Here is an 18,299-nt window from a genome sequence, read left to right as displayed (position 1 = left end):
GTCTGCGTTACTGGGTATCAGTGTATGTCTTTGTTACTTGGTGTCAGTGTATGTCAAAATACTTGGTGTAAGTGTATGTCTTTGTTACTTGGTGTAATTGTCGGTCTTTGTTACTTGGTGTCAGTGTATGTCTGTGTTACTTGGTGTAAGTGTGTGTCTTTGTCACTGGGCATCAGTGTATGTCTTTGTGACTTGGCATCAGTGTATATCTTTGTGACTTGGTGTCAGTGCATGTCTTTGTTACTGTGTATCAGTGTTTCTCTGTGTTACTGGGTGTCAGTGTGTATTTATTTGTGTTACTATGTGTCAGTCTGTGTCTGTGACACTTGGTGTCAGTATTTAGTTTAGTTTAGAGATACAGCACTTAAACAGGCCCTTCGGCCCACCAAGTCTGTGCCGACCATCAACAACCCATTTATACTAGTCCTACACTAATCCCGTATTCCTATCACATCCCCAACTATCCCTATATATTTCCCTATCACTTACCTATACTAGGGGCAAATTATGATGGCCAATTAACCTATCAACCTGCAAGTCTTTGGCATGTGGGAGGAAACCGGAGCACCCGGAGGAAAACCACGCAGACACAGGGAGAACTTGCAAACTCCGCACAGGCAGTACCCAGAATCGAACCCGGGTCCCTGGAGCTGTGAGGCTGCGGTGCTAACCACTGCGCCAATGTCCCCCCACCACCTCCCAGTGTGTGCCTGTGATACTTGGTGTCAGTGCATGTCTTTGTTACTTGGTGTCAGTCTGTTTGTTTGTGTTACTGGGTGTCAGTGTGTGTCTGTGTTACTTGGTGTCAGTGCGTGTCTTTGTTACTGGGTGTCAGTGTGTGTCTTTGTGACTTGGTGTCAGTGTATGTCTTTGTTACTTGGTGTAAGTGTGTGTCTGTGTTACCGGGTATCAGTGTATGTCTTTGTTACTTGGTGTCACTGTATGTCAAAATAATTGGTGTAAGTGTATGTCTTTGTTACTTGGTGTAATTGTCTGTCTTTGTTACTTGGTGTAAGTGTATGTCTTTGTTACTTGGTGTAAGTGTATGTCTTTGTTACTTGGTGTCAGTGTATGTCTGTGTTACTTGGTGTATGTGTGTGTCTGTGTTACTGGGTGTCAGTGTGTGTCTGTGTTACTAGGTGCAAGTGTATGTCTTTGTTAGTGGGTGTCAGTGGATGTCTTTGTTACTTGGTGTAAGTGTGTGTCTGTGTTACTGGATGTCAGTGTATGTCTTAGTTACTTGGTGTAAGTGTGTGTCTGTGTTACTGGGTATCAGAGCATGTCTTTGTTACTTGGTGTCAGTGTATGTCTGTGTTGCTTGGTGTAAGTGTGTGTCTGTGTTACTGGGTATCAGTGTATGTCTTTGTGACTTGGTGTCAGTGTATGTCTTCGTTACTGGGTGTCAGGGTGTCTCTTTGTGACTTGGTGTCAGTGTTTGTCTGTGTTACTTGGTGTAAGTGTGTGTCTGTGTTACTGGGTATCAGTGTATGTCTTTGTTACTTGGTGTCAGTGTATCTCAAAATACTTCGTGTAAGTGTATGTCTTTGTTACTTGGTGTAATTGACTGTCTTTGTTACTTGGTGTCAGTGTATGTCTGTGTTACTTGGTGTAAGTGTGTGTCTTTGTTACTTGGTGTAATTGTCTGTCTTTGTTACTTGGTGTCAGTGTATGTCTTTGTTCCTTGGTGTCAGTGTGTGTCTGTGTTACTGGTCATCAGTATATGTCTTTGTGACTTGGTATCAGTGTATGTCTTTGTGACTTGGTGTCAGTGTATGTCTTTTTTACTTGGTGTAAGTGTGTGTCTTTGTCACTGGGCATCAGTGTATGTCTTTGTGACTTGGTATCAGTGTATGTCTTTGTGACTTGGTGTCAGTGCATGTCCTTGTGACTTGGTGTCAGTGTATGTCTTTTTTACTGGGAGTAAGTGTGTGTCTGCGTTACTGGGTATCAGTGTATGTCTTTGTTACTTGGTGTCAGTGTATGTCAAAATACTTGGTGTAAGTGTATGTCTTTGTTACTTGGTGTACTTGTCTGTCTTTGTTACTTGGTGTCAGTGTATGTCTGTGTTACTTGGTGTAAGTGTGTGTCTTTGTCACTGGGCATCAGTGTATGTCTTTGTGACTTGGTATCAGTGTATGTCTTTGTGACTTGGTGTCAGTGCATGTCCTTTTTACTGTGTGTCAGTGTATGTCTGTGTTACTTGGTGTCAGTGCATGTCTTTGTTACTGTGTATCAGTGTTTCTCTGTGTTACTGGGTGTCAGTGTGTGTTTGTTTGTGTTACTGGGTGTCAGTGTGTGTCTGTGACACTAGGTGTCATTATTTAGTTTAGTTTAGAGATGCAGCACTTAAACAGGCCCTTCGGCCCACCGAGTCTGTGCCGACCATCAACAACCCATTTATACTAATCCGACACCATTCCCGTATTCCTATCACATCCCCACCTATCCCTATATATTTCCCTATCACTTACCTATACTAGGGGCAAATTATGATGGCCAACTAACCTATCAACCTGCAAGTCTTTGGCATGTGGGAGGAAACCGGAGCACCGGGAGGAAACCCACGCAGACAGAGGGAGAACTTGCAAACTCCGCACAGGCAGTACCCTGAAACGAACCCGGGTCCCTGGATCTGTGAGGCTGCGGTGCTAACCACTGCGCCAATGTGCCCCCCCCCCCCCCACCCCCCGTGTGTGCCTGTGTTACTGGGTATCAGTGTCTGTCTTTTTTACTTGGTGTAAGTGTATGTCTGTGTTACTTGGTGTCAGTGTATGTGTTTGTGTTACTGGGTGTCAGTGTGTGTCTTTGTTACTTGGTGTAAGTGTGTGCCTTTGTTACTTGGTGTCCGTGTGTGTCTGTGTTACTGGGTGTCAGTGTATGTCTTTGCTACTGGGTGTCAGTGTATGTCTTTGTTACTTGGTGCAAGTGTGTGTCTGTGTTACTGGGTATCAGTGTCTGTCTTTGTTACTTGGTGTAAGTGTGTGTCTGTGTTACTGGCTATCAGTGCATGTCTTTGTTACTTGGTGTCATTGTATGTCTGTGTTACTTGGTGAAAGTGTGTGTCTGTGTTACTTGGTATCAGTGTATGTCTTTGTTACTTGGTGTCAGTGTATGTCAAAATACTTGGTGGAATTGTATGTCTTTGTTACTTGGTGTAATTGTCTGTCTTTGTTACTTTGTGTCAATGTATGTCTGTGTTACTTGGTGTAAGTATGTGTCTTTGTTACTTGGTGTAAGTGCATGTCAAAATACCTGGTGTAAGTGTATGTCTTTGTTACTTGGTGTAATTGTCTGTCTTTGTTACTGGGCATCAATGTATGTCTTTGTGACTTGGTATCAGTGTATGTCTTTGTGATCTGGTGTCAGTGTTTGTCTTTATTACTGGGTGTCAGTGTGTGTCTGTGTTACTTGGTATCAGTGTATGTCTTTGTTACTGTGCATCAGTGTTTCTCTGTGTTACTGGGTGTCAGAGTATGTCTTTGTTACTGGGTGTCAGTGTATGTCTGTGTTACTGGGTATCTGTGCATTTCTTTGTTACTTGGTGTCATTGTATGTCTGTGTTCCTTGGTGTAAGTGTGTGCCTGTGTTACTGGGTATCAGTGTATGTCTTTGTTACTTCGTGTCAGTGGATGTCAAAATACTTGGTGTAAGTGTATGTCTTTGTTACTTGGTGTCAGTGTATGTTAGTGTTACTTGGTGTAAGTGTGCGTCTGTGTTACTGGGTATCAGTGTATGTCTTTGCTACTTGGTATCAGTGTATGTCTTTGTGACTGGGTGTCAGTTTATGTCTGTGTTACTGGGTATCTGTGCTTGTCTTTGTTACTTGGTGTCATTGTATGTCTGTGTTACTTGGTGTAAGTGTGTGAATGTGTTACTGGATATCAGTGTATGTCTTTGTTACTTGGTGTCAGTGGATGTCAAAATACTTGGTGTAAGTGTCTGTCTTTGTTACTTGATGTCAGTGTATGTCTGTGTTACATGGTGTAAGTGTGTGTCTGTGTTACTGGGTATCAGTGTATGTCTTTGTTACTTGGTATCAGTGTATGTCTTTGTGACTGGGTGTCAGTGTATGTCTGCGTTACTGGGTATCAGTGCATGTCTTTGTTACTTGGTGTGATTGTATGTCTGTGTTACTTGGTGTAAGTGTGTGCCTGTGTTACTTGGTATCAGTGTATGTCTTTGTTACTTGGTGTCAGTGGATGTCAAAATACTTGGTGTAAGTGTATGTCTTTTTTACTTGGTGTCAGTGCATGTCTGTGTTACTTGGTGTAAATGTGTGACTGTGTTACTGGGTATCAGTATGTCTTTGTTACTTGGTGTCAGTGTATGTCTTTCTTACTGGGTGTCAGTGTGTGTCTGTGTTACTTGGTGTCAGTGTATGTCTTTTTTACTGTGTATCAGTGTTTCTCTGTGTTACTGGGTGTCAGTGTGTGTTTGTTTGTGTTACTGGGTGTCAGTGTGTGTCTGTGACACCAGGTGTCAGTATTTAGTTTAGTTCAGAGATACAGCACTTAAACAGGCCCTTCGGCCCGCCGAGTCTGTGCCGACCATCAACAACCCATTTATACTAATCCTACACTAATCCCGTATTCCTATCACATCCCCACCGGTCCCTATACATTTCGCTACCACCTACCTGTACTAGGAGAAATATATAATGGTCAACTAACCTATCAATCTGCAAGTCTTTGGCATGTGGGAGGAAACCGGAGCACCGGGAGGAAACCCACGCAGACAGAGGGAGAACTTGCAAACTCCACACAGGCTGTACCCTGAAACGAACCCGGGTCCCTGAATCTGTGAGGCTGCGGTGCTAACCACTGCGCAAATGTGCCCCCCCCCCACTCCGTGTGTGCCTGTGTTACTGGGTGTCAGTGTATGTCTTTGTTACTTGGAGTCAGTGTATGTCTGTGTTACTTGGTGTCAGTGTATGTGTTTGTGTTACTGGGTGTCAGTGTGTGTCTTTGTTACTTGGTGTAAGTGTGTGTCTTTGTTACTTGGTGTCCGTGTGTGTCTGTGTTACTGGGTGTCAGTGTATGTCTTTGTTACTGGGTGTCAGTGTATGTCTTTGTTACTTGGTGCAAGTGTGTGTCTGTGTTACTGGGTATCAGTGTCTGTCTTTGTTACTTGGTGTAAGTGTGTGTCTGTGTTACTGGGTATCAGTGCATGTCTTTGTTACTTGGTGTCATTGTATGTCTGTGTTACTTGGTGAAAGTGTGTGTCTGTGTTACTTGGTATCAGTGTATGTCTTTGTTACTTGGTGTCAGTGTATGTCAAAATACTTGGTGTAATTGTATGTCTTTGTTACTTGGTGTAATTGTCTGTCTTTGTTACTTGGTGTCAATGTATGTCTGTGTTACTTGCTGTAAGTATGTGTCTTTGTTACTTGGTGTAAGTGCATGCCTTTGTTACTTGGTGTCAGTGTATGTCTTTGTTACTTGGTGTCAATGTGTGTCTGTGTTACTGGGCATCAGTGTATGTCTTTGTGACTTGGTATCAGAGTATGTCTTTGTGACTTGGTGTCAGTGTATGTCTTTTTTGTTGGGTGTCAGTGTGTGTCTGTGCTACTTGGTGTCAGTGTATGTCTTTGTTACTTGGAGTCAGTGTATGTCTGTGTTACTTGTTGTCAGTGTATGTGTTTGTGTTACTGGGTGTCAGTGTGTGTCTTTGTTACTTGGTGTAAGTGTGTGTCTTTGTTACTTGGTGTCCGTGTGTGTCTGTGTTACTGGGTGTCAGTGTATGTCTTTGTTACTGGGTGTCAGTGTATGTCTTTGTTACTTGGTGCAAGTGTGTGTCTGTGTTACTGGGTATCAGTGTCTGTCTTTGTTACTTGGTGTAAGTGTGTGTCTGTGTTACTGGGTATCAGTGCATGTCTTTGTTACTTGGTGTCAGTGTATGTCAAAATACTTGGTGTAATTGTATGTCTTTGTTACTTGGTGTAATTGTCTGTCTTTGTTACTTGGTGTCAATGTATGTCTGTGTTACTTGGTGTAAGTATGTGTCTTTGTTACTTGGTGTAAGTGCATGTCTTTGTTACTTGGTGTCAGTGTGTGTCTTTGTTACTTGGTGTCAATCTGTGTCTGTGTTACTGGGCATCAGTGTATGTCTTTGTGACTTGATATCAGAGTATGTCTTTGTGACTTGGTGTCAGTGTGTGTCTTTTTTGTTGGGTGTCAGTGTGTGTCTGTGTTACTTGGTGTCAGTGTATGTCTTTGTTACTTGGTGTCAGTGTATGTCTTTGTTTCTTGGTGTCAGTGTGTGTCTGTGTTACTGGGTGTAAGTGTGTGTCTGCGTTACTGGGTATCAGTGTATGTCTTTGTTACTTGGTGTCAGTGTATGTCAAAATACCTGGTGTAAGTGTATGTCTTTGTTACTTGGTGTAATTGTCCGTCTTTGTTACTTGATGTCAGTGTACGTCTGTGTTACTTGGTGTAAGTGTGTGTCTTTGTTACTGGGCATCAGTGTATGTCTTTGTGACTTGGTATCAGTGTATGTCTTTGTGACCTGGTGTCAGTGTTTGTCTTTTTTACTGGGTGTCAGTGTGTGTCTGCGTTACTTGGTATCAGTGTCTGTCTTTGTTACTGTGTATCAGTGTTTCTCTGTGTTACTGGGTGTCAGTGTATGTCTGTGTTACTGGGTATCCGTGCATGTCTTTGTTACTTGGTGTCATTGTATGTCTGTGTTATTTCGTGTAAGTGTGTGCCTGTGTTACTGGGTATCAATGTATGTCTTTGTTACTTCGTGTCAGTGGATGTCAAAATACTTGGTGTAAGTGTATGTCTTTGTTACTTGGTGTCAGTGTATGTCTGTGTTACTTGGTGTAAGTGTGCGTCTGTGTTACTGCGTATCAGTGTATGCCTTTGTTACTTGGTATCAGTGTATGTCTTTGTGACTGGGTGTCAGTTTATGTCTGTGATACTGGGTATCTGTGCATGTCTTTGTTACTTGGTGTCATTGTATGGCTGTGTTACTTGGTGTAAGTGTGTGCCTGTGTTACTGGATATCAGTGTATGTCTTTGTTACTTGGTGTCAGTGGATGTCAAAATACTTGGTGTAAGTGTATGTCTTTGTTACTTGGTGTCAGTTTATGTCTGTGATACTGGGTATCTGTGCATGTCTTTGTTACTTGGTGTCATTGTATGTCTGTGTTACTTGGTGTAAGTGTGTGCCTGTGTTACTGGATATCAGTGTATGTCTTTGTTACTTGGTGTCAGTGGATGTCAAAATACTTGGTGTAAGTGTATGTCTTTGTTACTTGGTGTCAGTGTATGTCTGTATTACATGGTGTAAGTGTGTGTCTGTGTTACTGGGTATCAGTGTATGTCTTTGTTACTTGGTATCAGTGTATGTCTTTGTGACTGGTTCTCAGTGTATGTCTGCGTTACTGGGTATCAGTGCATGTCTTTGTTACTTTGTGTCATAGTATGTCTGTGTTACTTGGTGTAAGTGTGTGCCTGTGTTACTGGGTATCAGTTTATGTCTTTGTTACTTGGTGTCAGTGGATGTCAAAATACTTGGTGTAAGTGTATGTCTTTGTTACTTGGTGTAATTGTCTGTCTTTTTTACTTGGTGTCAGTGTATGTCTGTGTTACTTGGTGTAAGTGTGTGTTTGTGTTTCTGGGTATCAGTGTATGTCTTTGTTACTTGGTATCAGTGTATGTCTTGGTGACTTAGTGTCAGTGTATGTCTTTTTTACTGGGTGTCAGTGTGTGTCTGTGTTACTTGGTGTCAGTGTATTTCTTTGTTACTGTGTATCAGTGTTTCTCTGTGCTACTGGGTGTCAGTGTATGTTTGTTTGTGTGACTGGGTGTCAGTGTGTGTATGTGACACTAGGTGTCAGTATTTAGTTTAGTTTGGAGATACAGCACTTCAACAGGCCCTTCGGCCCACCGAGTCTGTGCCGACCATCAACAACCCATTTATACTAATTCCACACTAATCCCGTATTCCTATCACATCCCCACCGGTCCCTATATATCTCGCTACCACCTACCTGTACGAGGGGCAATATATAATGGTCAATTAACCTATCAACCTGCAAGTCTTTGGCATGTGATAGGAAACCGGAGCACCCGGAGGAAACCCACGCAGACACAGGGAGAACTTGCAAACTCCGCACAGGCAGTACCCAGAATCGAACCCGGGTCCCTGGAGCTGAGAGGCTGCGGTGCTAACCACTGCGCCAATGTGCCCCCCCCCCCCACCCAAGTGTGTGCCTGTGTTACTGGCTATTATTGCATGTCTTTGTTACTTGGTGTCAGTGTATGTCAAAATACTTGGTGTAAGTGTATGTCTTTGTTACTTGGTGTAATTGTCTGTCTATGTTACTTGGAGTCAGTGTATGTCTGTGTTACATGGTGTAAGGGTGTGTCTTTGTTACTTGGTATAATTGTCTGTCTTAGTTACTTGATGTCAGTGTATGTCTGTGTTACTTGGTGTAAGTGTGTGTCTTTGTTACTGGGCATCAGTGTATGTCTTTGTGACTTGGCATCAGTGTATGTCTTTGTGACTTGGTGTCAGTGTATGTCTTTTTTACTGGGTATCAGTGTATGTCTTTGTTACTTGCTGTCAGTGTATGTCTGTGTTACTTGGTGTAAGTGTGTGTCTTTGTTACTTGATGTCAGTGCATGTCTGTGTTACTGGGTGTCAGAGTATGTCTGTGTTACTTGGTGTAAGTGTGTGAATGTGTTACTGGATATCAGTGTATGTCTTTGTTACTTGGTGTCAGTGGATGTCAAAATACTTGGTGTAAGTGTATGTCTTTGTTACTTGGTGTCAGTGTATGTCTGTGTTACATGGTGTAAGTGTGTGTCTGTGTTACTGGGTATCAGTGTATGTCTTTGTGACTGGGTGTCAGTGTATGTCTGCGTTACTGGATATCAGTGCATGTCTTTGTTACTTGGTGTCGTTGTATGTCTGTGTTACTTGGTGTAAGTGTGTGCCTGTGTTACTTGGTATCAGTGTATGTCTTTGTTACTTGGTGTCAGTGGATGTCAAAATACTTGGTGTAAGTGTATGTCTTTTTTACTTGGTGTCAGTGCATGTCTGTGTTACTTGGTGTAAATGTGTGACTGTGTTAATGGGTATCAGTATGTCTGTGTTACTTGGTGTCAGTGTATGTCTTTTTTACTGTGTATCAGTGTTTCTCTGTGTTACTGGGTGTCAGTGTGTGTTTGTTTGTGTTACTGGGTGTCAGTGTGTGTCTGTGACACCAGGTGTCAGTATTTAGTTTAGTTCAGAGATACAGCACTTAAACAGGCCCTTCGGCCCACCGAGTCTGTGCCGACCATCAACAACCCATTTATACTAATCCTACACTAATCCCGTATTCCTATCACATCCCCACCGGTCCCTATACATTTCGCTACCACCTACCTGTACGAGGAGAAATATATAATGGTCAACTAACCTATCAATCTGCAAGTCTTTGGCATGTGGGAGGAAACCGGAGCACCGGGAGGAAGCCCACGCAGACAGAGGGAGAACTTGCAAACTCCACACAGGCTGTACCCTGAAACGAACCCGGGTCCCTGAATCTGTGAGGCTGCGGTGCTAACCAATGCGCCAATGTGCCCCCCCCCCCCCCTCCGTGTGTGCATGTGTTACTGGGTGTCAGTGTATGTCTTTGTTACTTGGTGTCAGTGTATGTGTTTGTGCTACTGGGTGTCAGTGTGTGTCTTTGTTACTTGGTGTAAGTGTGTGTCTTTGTTACTTGGTGTCCGTGTGTGTCTGTGTTACTGGGTGTCAGTGTATGTCTTTGTTACTGGGTGTCAGTGTATGTCTTTGTTACTTGGTGCAAGTGTGTGTCTGTGTTACTGGGTATCAGTGTCTGTCTTTGTTACTTGGTGTAAGTGTGTGTCTGTGTTACTGGGTATCAGTGCATGTCTTTGTTACTTGGTGTCATTGTATGTCTGTGTTACTTGGTGAAAGTGTGTGTCTGTGTTACTTGGTATCAGTGTATGTCTTTGTTACTTGATGTCAGTGTATGTCAAAATACTTGGTGTAATTGTATGTCTTTGTTACTTGGTGTAATTGTCTGTCTTTGTTACTTGGTGTAATTGTCTGTCTTTGTTACTTGGTGTCAATGTATGTCTGTGTTACTTGGTGTAAGTATGTGTCTTTGTTACTTGGTGTAAGTGCATGCCTTTGTTACTTGGTGTCAGTGTATGTCTTTGTTACTTGGTGTCAATGTGTGTCTGTGTTACTGGGCATCAGTGTATGTCTTTGTGACTTGGTATCAGAGTATGTCTTTGTGACTTGGTGTCAGTGTATGTCTTTTTTGTTGGGTGTCAGTGTGTGTCTGTGCTACTTGGTGTCAGTGTATGTCTTTGTTACTTGGAGTCAGTGTATGTCTATGTTACTTGTTGTCAGTGTATGTGTTTGTGTTACTGGGTGTCAGTGTGTGTCTTTGTTACTTGGTGTAAGTGTGTGTCTTTGTTACTTGGTGTCCGTGTATGTCTTTGTTACTTGGTGCAAGTGTGTGTCTGTGTTACTGGGTATCAGTGCATGTCTTTGTTACTTGGTGTCATTGTATGTCTGTGTTACTTGGTGAAAGTGTGTGTCTGTGTTACTTGGTATCAGTGTATGTCTTTGTTACTTGGTGTCAGTGTATGTCAAAATACTTGGTGTAATTGTATGTCTTTGTTACTTGGTGTAATTGTCTGTCTTTGTTACTTGGTGTCAATGTATGTCTGTGTTACTTGGTGTAAGTATGTGTCTTTGTTACTTGGTGTAAGTGCATGTCTTTGTTACTTGGTGTCAGTGTATGTCTTTGTTACTTGGTGTCAATGTGTGTCTGTGTTACTGGGCATCAGTGTATGTCTTTGTGACTTGGTATCAGAGTATGTCTTTGTGACTTGGTGTCAGTGTATGTCTTTTTTGTTGGGTGTCAGTGTGTGTCTGTGTTACTGGGTGTAAGTGTGTGTCTGCGTTACTGGGTATCAGTGTATGTCTTTGTTACTTGGTGTCAGTGTATGTCAAAATACCTGGTGTAAGTGTATGTCTTTGTTACTTGGTGTAATTGTCTGTCTTTGTTACTTGATGTCAGTGTACGTCTGTGTTACTTGGTGTAAGTGTGTGTCTTTGTTACTGGGCATCAGTGTATGTCTTTGTGACTTGGTATCAGTGTATGTCTTTGTGACCTGGTGTCAGTGTTTGTCTTTTTTACTGGGTGTCAGTGTGTGTCTGCGTTACTTGGTATCAGTGTCTGTCTTTGTTACTGTGTATCAGTGTTTCTCTGTGTTACTGGGTGTCAGTGTATGTCTGTGTTACTGGGTATCCGTGCATGTCTTTGTTACTTGGTGTCATTGTATGGCTGTGTTATTTCGTGTAAGTGTGTGCCTGTGTTACTGGGTATCAGTGTATTTCTTTGTTACTTCGTGTCAGTGGATGTCAAAATACTTGGTGTAAGTGTATGTCTTTGTTACTTGGTGTCAGTGTATGTCTGTGTTACTTGGTGTAAGTGTGCGTCTGTGTTACTGCGTATCATTGTATGCCTTTGTTACTTGGTATCAGTGTATGTCTTTGTGACTGGGTGTCAGTTTATGTCTGTGATACTGGGTATCTGTGCATGTCTTTGTTACTTGGTGTCATTGTATGGCTGTGTTACTTGGTGTAAGTGTGTGCCTGTGTTACTGGATATCAGTGTATGTCTTTGTTACTTGGTGTCAGTGGATGTCAAAATACTTGGTGTAAGTGTATGTCTTTGTTACTTGGTGTCAGTTTATGTCTGTGATACTGGGTATCTGTGCATGTCTTTGTTACTTGGTGTCATTGTATGTCTGTGTTACTTGGTGTAAGTGTGTGCCTGTGTTACTGGATATCAGTGTATGTCTTTGTTACTTGGTGTCAGTGGATGTCAAAATACTTGGTGTAAGTGTATGTCTTTGTTACTTGGTGTCAGTGTATGTCTGTGTTACATGGTGTAAGTGTGTGTCTGTGTTACTGGGTATCAGTGTATGTCTTTGTTACTTGGTATCAGTGTATGTCTTTGTGACTGGTTCTCAGTGTATGTCTGCGTTACTGGGTATCAGTGCATGTCTTTGTTACTTGGTGTCATAGTATGTCTGTGTTACTTGGTGTAAGTGTGTGCCTGTGTTACTGGGTATCAGTGTATGTCTTTGTTACTTGGTGTCAGTGGATGTCAAAATACTTGGTGTAAGTGTATGTCTTTTTTACTTGGTGTCAGTGTATGTCTGTGTTACTTGGTGTAAATGTGTGACTGTGTTACTGGGTATCAGTGTATGTCTTTGTTACTTGGTATCAGTGTATGTCTGTGTTACTTGGTGTCAGTGTATGTGTTTGTGTTACTGGGTGTCAGTGTATGTCTTTGTTACTTGGTGTCAGTGCATGTCTTTGTTACTTGGTGTCAATGTGTGTCTGTGTTACTGGGCATCAGTGTATGTCTTTGTGACTTGGTATCAGTGTATGTCTTTGTGACTTGGTGTCAGTGTATGTCTTTGTGACTTGGTGTCAGTGTAGGTCTGCGTTACTGGGTATCAGTGCATGTCTTTGTTACTTGGTGTCATTGTATGTCTGTGTTACTTGGTGTAAGTGTGTGCCTGTGTGACTGGGTATCAGTGTATGTCTTTGTTACTTGGTGTCAGTGGATGTCAAAATACTTGGTGTAAGTGTATGTCTTTGTTACTTGGTGTAATTGTCTGTCTTTTTTACTTGGTGTCAGTGTATGTCTGTGTTACTTGGTGTAAGTGTGTGTTTGTGTTTCTGGGTATCAGTGTATGTCTTTGTTACTTGGTATCAGTGTATGTCTTGGTGACTTAGTGTCAGTGTATGTCTTTTTTACTGGGTGTCAGTGTGTGTCTGTGTTACTTGGTGTCAGTGTATTTCTTTGTTACTGTGTATCAGTGTTTCTCTGTGCTACTGGGTGTCAGTGTATGTTTGTTTTTGTGACTGGGTGTCAGTGTGTGTATGTGACACTAGGTGTCAGTATTTAGTTTAGTTTGGAGATACAGCACTTCAACAGGCCCTTCGGCCCACCGAGTGTGTGCCGACCATCAACCACCCATTTATACTCATCCTACACTAATCCCGTATTCCTATCACATCCGCACCTATCCCTATATATTTCCCTACCTCCTACCTATACTAGGGGCAATTTATGATGGCCAATTAACCTATCAACCTGCAAGACTTTGGCATGTGGGAGGTAACCGGAGCACCGGGAGGAAACGCACGCAGACACAGGCAGAACTTGCAAACTCCGCACAGGCAGTACCCAGAATCGAACCCGGGTTCCTGGAGCTGTGAGGCTGCGGTGCGAACCACTGCGCCAATGTGCCGCCCTCCCCCAGTGTGTGCCTGTGTTACGGGGTATCAGTGTATGTCTTTGTTACTTGGTGTCAGTGTATGTCAAAATACTCGGTGTAAGTGTATGTCTTTGTTACTTGGTGTAATTGTCTGTCTTTGTTACTTGGTGTCAGTGTATGTCTGTGTTACTTGGTGTAAGTGTGTGTCTTTGTTACTTGGTGTAAGTGTATGTCTTTGTTACTTGGTGTCAGTGTATGTCTGTGTTACTTGGTGTCAGTGTGTGTCTGTGTTACTGGGCATCAGTGTATGTCTTTGTGACTTGGTATCAGTGTATGTCTTTGTGACTTGGTGTCAGTGCATGTCTTTTTTACTGGGTGTAAGTGTGTGTCTGCGTTACTGGCTATCAGTGTATGTCTTTGTTACTTGGTGTCAGTGCATGTCAAAATACTTGGTGTAAGTGTATGTCTTTGTTACTTGGTGTAATTGTCTGTCTTTGTTACTTGGTGTCAGTGTATGTCTGTGTTACTTGGTGTAAGTGTGTGTCTTTGTTACTGGGCATCAGTGTATGTCTTTGTGACTTGGTATCAGTGTATGTCTTTGTGACTTGGTGTCAGTGTATGTCTTTTTTACTGGGTGTCAGTGTGTGTCTGTGTTACTGGGTGTCAGTGTGTGTTTGTTTGTGTTACTGGGTGTCAGTGTGTGTCTGTGACACTAGGTGTCAGTATTTAGTTTAGTTTAGAGATACAGCACTTAAACAGGCCCTTCGGCCCACAGAGTCTGTGCCGACCATCAACAACCCATTTATACTAATCCTACACTAATCCCGTATTCCTATCACATCCCCACCTATCCCTATATATTTCCCTACCACCTAACTGTACTAGGGGCAATTTATGACGGCCAATTAACCTATCAACCTGCAAGTCTTTGGCATGTGGGAGGAAACCGGAGCACCGGGAGGCAAACAACGCAGACACAGGGAGAACTTGCAAACTCCGCACAGGCAGTACCCAGAATCGAACCCGAGTCCCTGGAGCTGTGAGGCTGCGGTGCTAACCACAGCGCCAATGTGCCCCCCACTCCCAGTGTGTGCCTGTGTTACTGGGTTTCAATGTATGTCTTTGTTACTTGGTGTCAGTGTATGTCTGTGTTACTTGGTGTCAGTGTGTTTGTCTATGTTACTGGGTGTCATTGTGTTTGTCTGTGTTACTGGGTGTCAGTGTGTGTCTGTGTTACTTGGTGTAAGTGTGTGTCTTTGTTACTTGGTTTCCTTGTGTGTCTGTGTTACTGGGTGTCAGTGTATGTCTTTGTTACTGGGTGTCAGTGTATGTCTTTGTTACTTGGTGTAAGTGTGTGTCTGTGTTACTGGGTATCAGTGTCTGTCTTTTTTACTTGGTGTAAGTGTGTGTCTTTGTTACTGGGCATCAGTGTATGTCTTTGTGACTTGGTGTCAGTGTATGTCTTTTTTACTGGGTGTCAATGTGTGTCTGTGTTACTGGGTTTCAGTGTGTGTTTGTTTGTGTTACTGGGTGTCAGTGTGTGTCTGTGACACTAGGTGTCAGTATTTAGTTTAGTTTAGAGATACAGCACTTAAACAGGCCCTTCGGCCCACAGAGTCTGTGCCGACCATCAACAACCCATTTATACTAATCCTACACTAATCCCGTATTCCTATCACATCCCCACCTATCGCTATATATTTCCCTACCACCTAACTGTACTAGGGGCAATTTATGACGGCCAATTAACCTATCAACCTGCAAGTCTTTGGCATGTGGGAGGAAACCGGAGCACCGGGAGGCAACCCACGCAGACACAGGGAGAACTTGCAAACTCCGCACAGGCAGTACCCAGAATCGAACCCGGGTCCCTGGAGCTGTGAGGCTGCGGTGCTAACCACTGCGCCAATGTGCCCCCCAACCCCAGTGTGTGCCTGTGTTACTGGGTTTCAGTGTATGTCTTTGTTACTTGGTGTCAGTGTATGTCTGTGTTACTTGGTGTCAGTGTGTTTGTCTGTGTTACTGGGTGTCATTGTGTTTGTCTGTGTTACTGGGTGTCAGTGTGTGTCTGTGTTACTTGGTGTAAGTGTGTGTCTTTGTTACTTGGTTTCCTTGTGTGTCTGTGTTACTGGGTGTCAGTGTATGTCTTTGTTACTGGGTGTCAGTGTATGTCTTTGTTACTTGGTGTAAGTGTGTGTCTGTGTTACTGGGTATCAGTGTCTGTCTTTTTTACTTGGTGTAAGTGTGCGTCTTTGTTACTGGGTATCAGTGCATGTCTTTGTTACTTGGTGTCATTGTATGTCTGTGTTACTTGGTGTAAGTGTGTGTCTGTGTTACTGGGTATCAGTGTATGTCTTTGTTACTTGGTGTAATTGTCTGTCTTTGTTACTTGGTGTCAGTGTATGTCTGTGTTACTTGGTGTAAGTGTGTGTCTTTGTTACTTGGTGTAAGTGTATGTCTTTGTTACTTGGTGTCAGTGTTTGTCTTTGTTACTTGGTCTCAGTGTGTGTCTGTGTTAATGGGCATCACTGCATGTCTTTGTGACTTGGTATCAGTGTATGTCTTTGTGACTTGGTGTCAGTGTATGTCTTTTATACTGGGTGTCAGTGTGTGTCTGTGTTACTTGGTGTCAGTGCATGTCTTTGTTACGGTGTATCATTGTTTCTCTGTGTTACTGGGTGTCAGTGTGTGTTTGATTGTGTTACTGGGTGTCAGTGTGTGTCTGTGACACTAGGTGTCAGTATTTAGTTTAGTTTAGAGATACAGCACTTAAACAGGCCCTTCGGCCCACCGAGTGTATGCCGACCATCAACCACCCATTTATACCAATCCTACACTAATCCCGTATTCCTATCACATCCCCACCTATCCCTATATATTTCCCTACCTCCTACCTATACTAGGGGCAATTTATGATGGCCAATTAACCTATCAACCTGCAAGTCTTTGGCATGTGGGAGGAAACCGGAGCACCGGGAGTAAACGCACGCAGACACAGGGAGAACTTGCAAACTCCGCACAGGCAGTACCCAGAATCAAACCCGGGTCCCTGGAGCTGCGAGGCTGCGGTGCTAACCACTGCGCCAATGTGCCCCCCACCCCCGCAAGTGTGAGCCTGTATTACTGGGTATCAGTGTATGTCTTTGTTACTTGGTGTCAGTGTATGTCTGTGTTACTTGGTGTAAGTGTGTGTCTTTGTTACTTGGTGTAAGTGTATGTCTTTGTTACTTGGTGTCAGTGTATGTCTGTGTTACTTGGTGTAAGTGTATGTCTTTGTTACTTGGTGTCAGAGTATGTCTTTCTTACTTGGTGTCAGTGTGTGTCTTTGTTACTGGGCATCAGTGTATGTCTTTGTGACTTGGTATCAGTGTATGTCTTTGTGACTTGGTTTCAGTGTATGTCTTTTTTACTGGGTGTAATTGTGTGTCTGCGTTACTGGGTATCAGTGTATGTCTTTGTTACTTGGTGTCAGTGCATGTCAAAATACTTGTTGTAAGTGTGTTTGTCTGTGTTACTGGGTGTCAGTGTGTGTCTGTGTTACTTGGTGTAAGTGTGTGTCTTTGTTACTTGGTGTCCTTGTTTGTCTGTGTTACTGGGTATCAGTGTCTGTCATTGTTACTTGGTGTCATTGTATGTCTGTGTTACTAGGTGTAAGTGAGTGTCTTTGTTACTTGGTGTAAGTGTATGTCTTTGTTACTTGGTGTCAGTGTATTTCTGTGTTACTTGGTGTAAGTGTGTGTCTTTGTTACTTGGTGTCCTTGTGTGTCTGTGTTACTGGGTGTCAGTGTGTGTTTGTTTGTGGTACTGGGCGTCAGTGTGTGTCTGTGACACCAGCTGTCAGTATTTCGTTTAGTTTAGAGATACAGCACTTAAACAGGCCCTTCGGCCCACCGAGTCTGTGCCGACCATCAACCACCCAATTATAATAATCCTACACTAATCCCGTATTCCTATCACATCCCCACCTATTCCTATATATTTCCCTACCACCTATCTATACTAGGGGCAATGTATGATGGCCAATTAACCTATCAACCTGCAAGTCTTTGGCATGTGGGAGGAAACCGGAGCACCGGGAGGCAACCCACGCAGACACAGGGAGAACTTGCAAACTCCGCACAGGCAGTACCCAGAATCGAACCCGGGTCCCTGGAGCTGTGAGTCTGCGGTGCTAACCACTGCGCCAATTTGCCCCCCAACCCCAGTGTGTGCCTATGTTACTGGGTTTCAGTGTATGTCGTTGTTACTTGGTGTCAGTGTATGTCTGTGTTACTTGGTGTCAGTGTGTTTGCCTGTGTTACTGGGTGTCATTGTGTTTGTCTGTGTTACTGGGTGTCAGTGTGTGTCTGTGTTACTAGGTGTAAGTGTGTGTCTTTGTTACTTGGTTTCCTTGTGTGTCTGTGTTACAGGGTGTCAGTGTATGTCTTTGTTACTGGGTGTCAGTGTATGTCTTTGTTACTTGGTGTAAGTGTGTGTCTGTGTTACTGGGTATCAGTGTCTGTCTTTTTTACTTGGTGTAAGTGTGTGTCTTTGTTACTGGGTATCAGTGCATGTCTTTGTTACTTGGTGTCATTGTATGTCTGTGTTACTTGGTGTAAGTGTGTGTCTGTGTTACTGGGTATCAGTGTATGTCTTTGTTACTTGGTGTAAGTGTCTGTCTTTGTTACTTGGTGTAAGTGTATGTCTTTGTTACTTGGTGTCAGTGTTTGTCTTTGTTACTTGGTGTCAGTGTGTGTCTGTGTTAATGGGCATCACTGTATGTCTTTGTGACTTGGTGTCAGTGTATGTCTTTTATACTGGGTGTCAGTGTGTGTCTGTGTTACTTGGTGTCAGTGCATGTCTTTGTTACGGTGTATCATTGTTTCTCTGTTACTGGGTGTCAGTGTGTGTTTGATTGTGTTACTGGGTGTCAGTGTGTGTCTGTGACACTAGGTGTCAGTATTTAGTTTAGTTTAGAGAAACAGCACTTCAACAGGCCCTTCGGCCCACCGAGTGTGTGCCGACCATCAACCACCCATTTATACCAATCCTACA

This window comes from Heterodontus francisci, unplaced genomic scaffold (genome assembly GCF_036365525.1).
Source record: "Heterodontus francisci isolate sHetFra1 unplaced genomic scaffold, sHetFra1.hap1 HAP1_SCAFFOLD_50, whole genome shotgun sequence".
Taxonomy (NCBI): domain Eukaryota; kingdom Metazoa; phylum Chordata; class Chondrichthyes; order Heterodontiformes; family Heterodontidae; genus Heterodontus; species Heterodontus francisci.
This window is presented reverse-complemented; position numbering follows the sequence as displayed.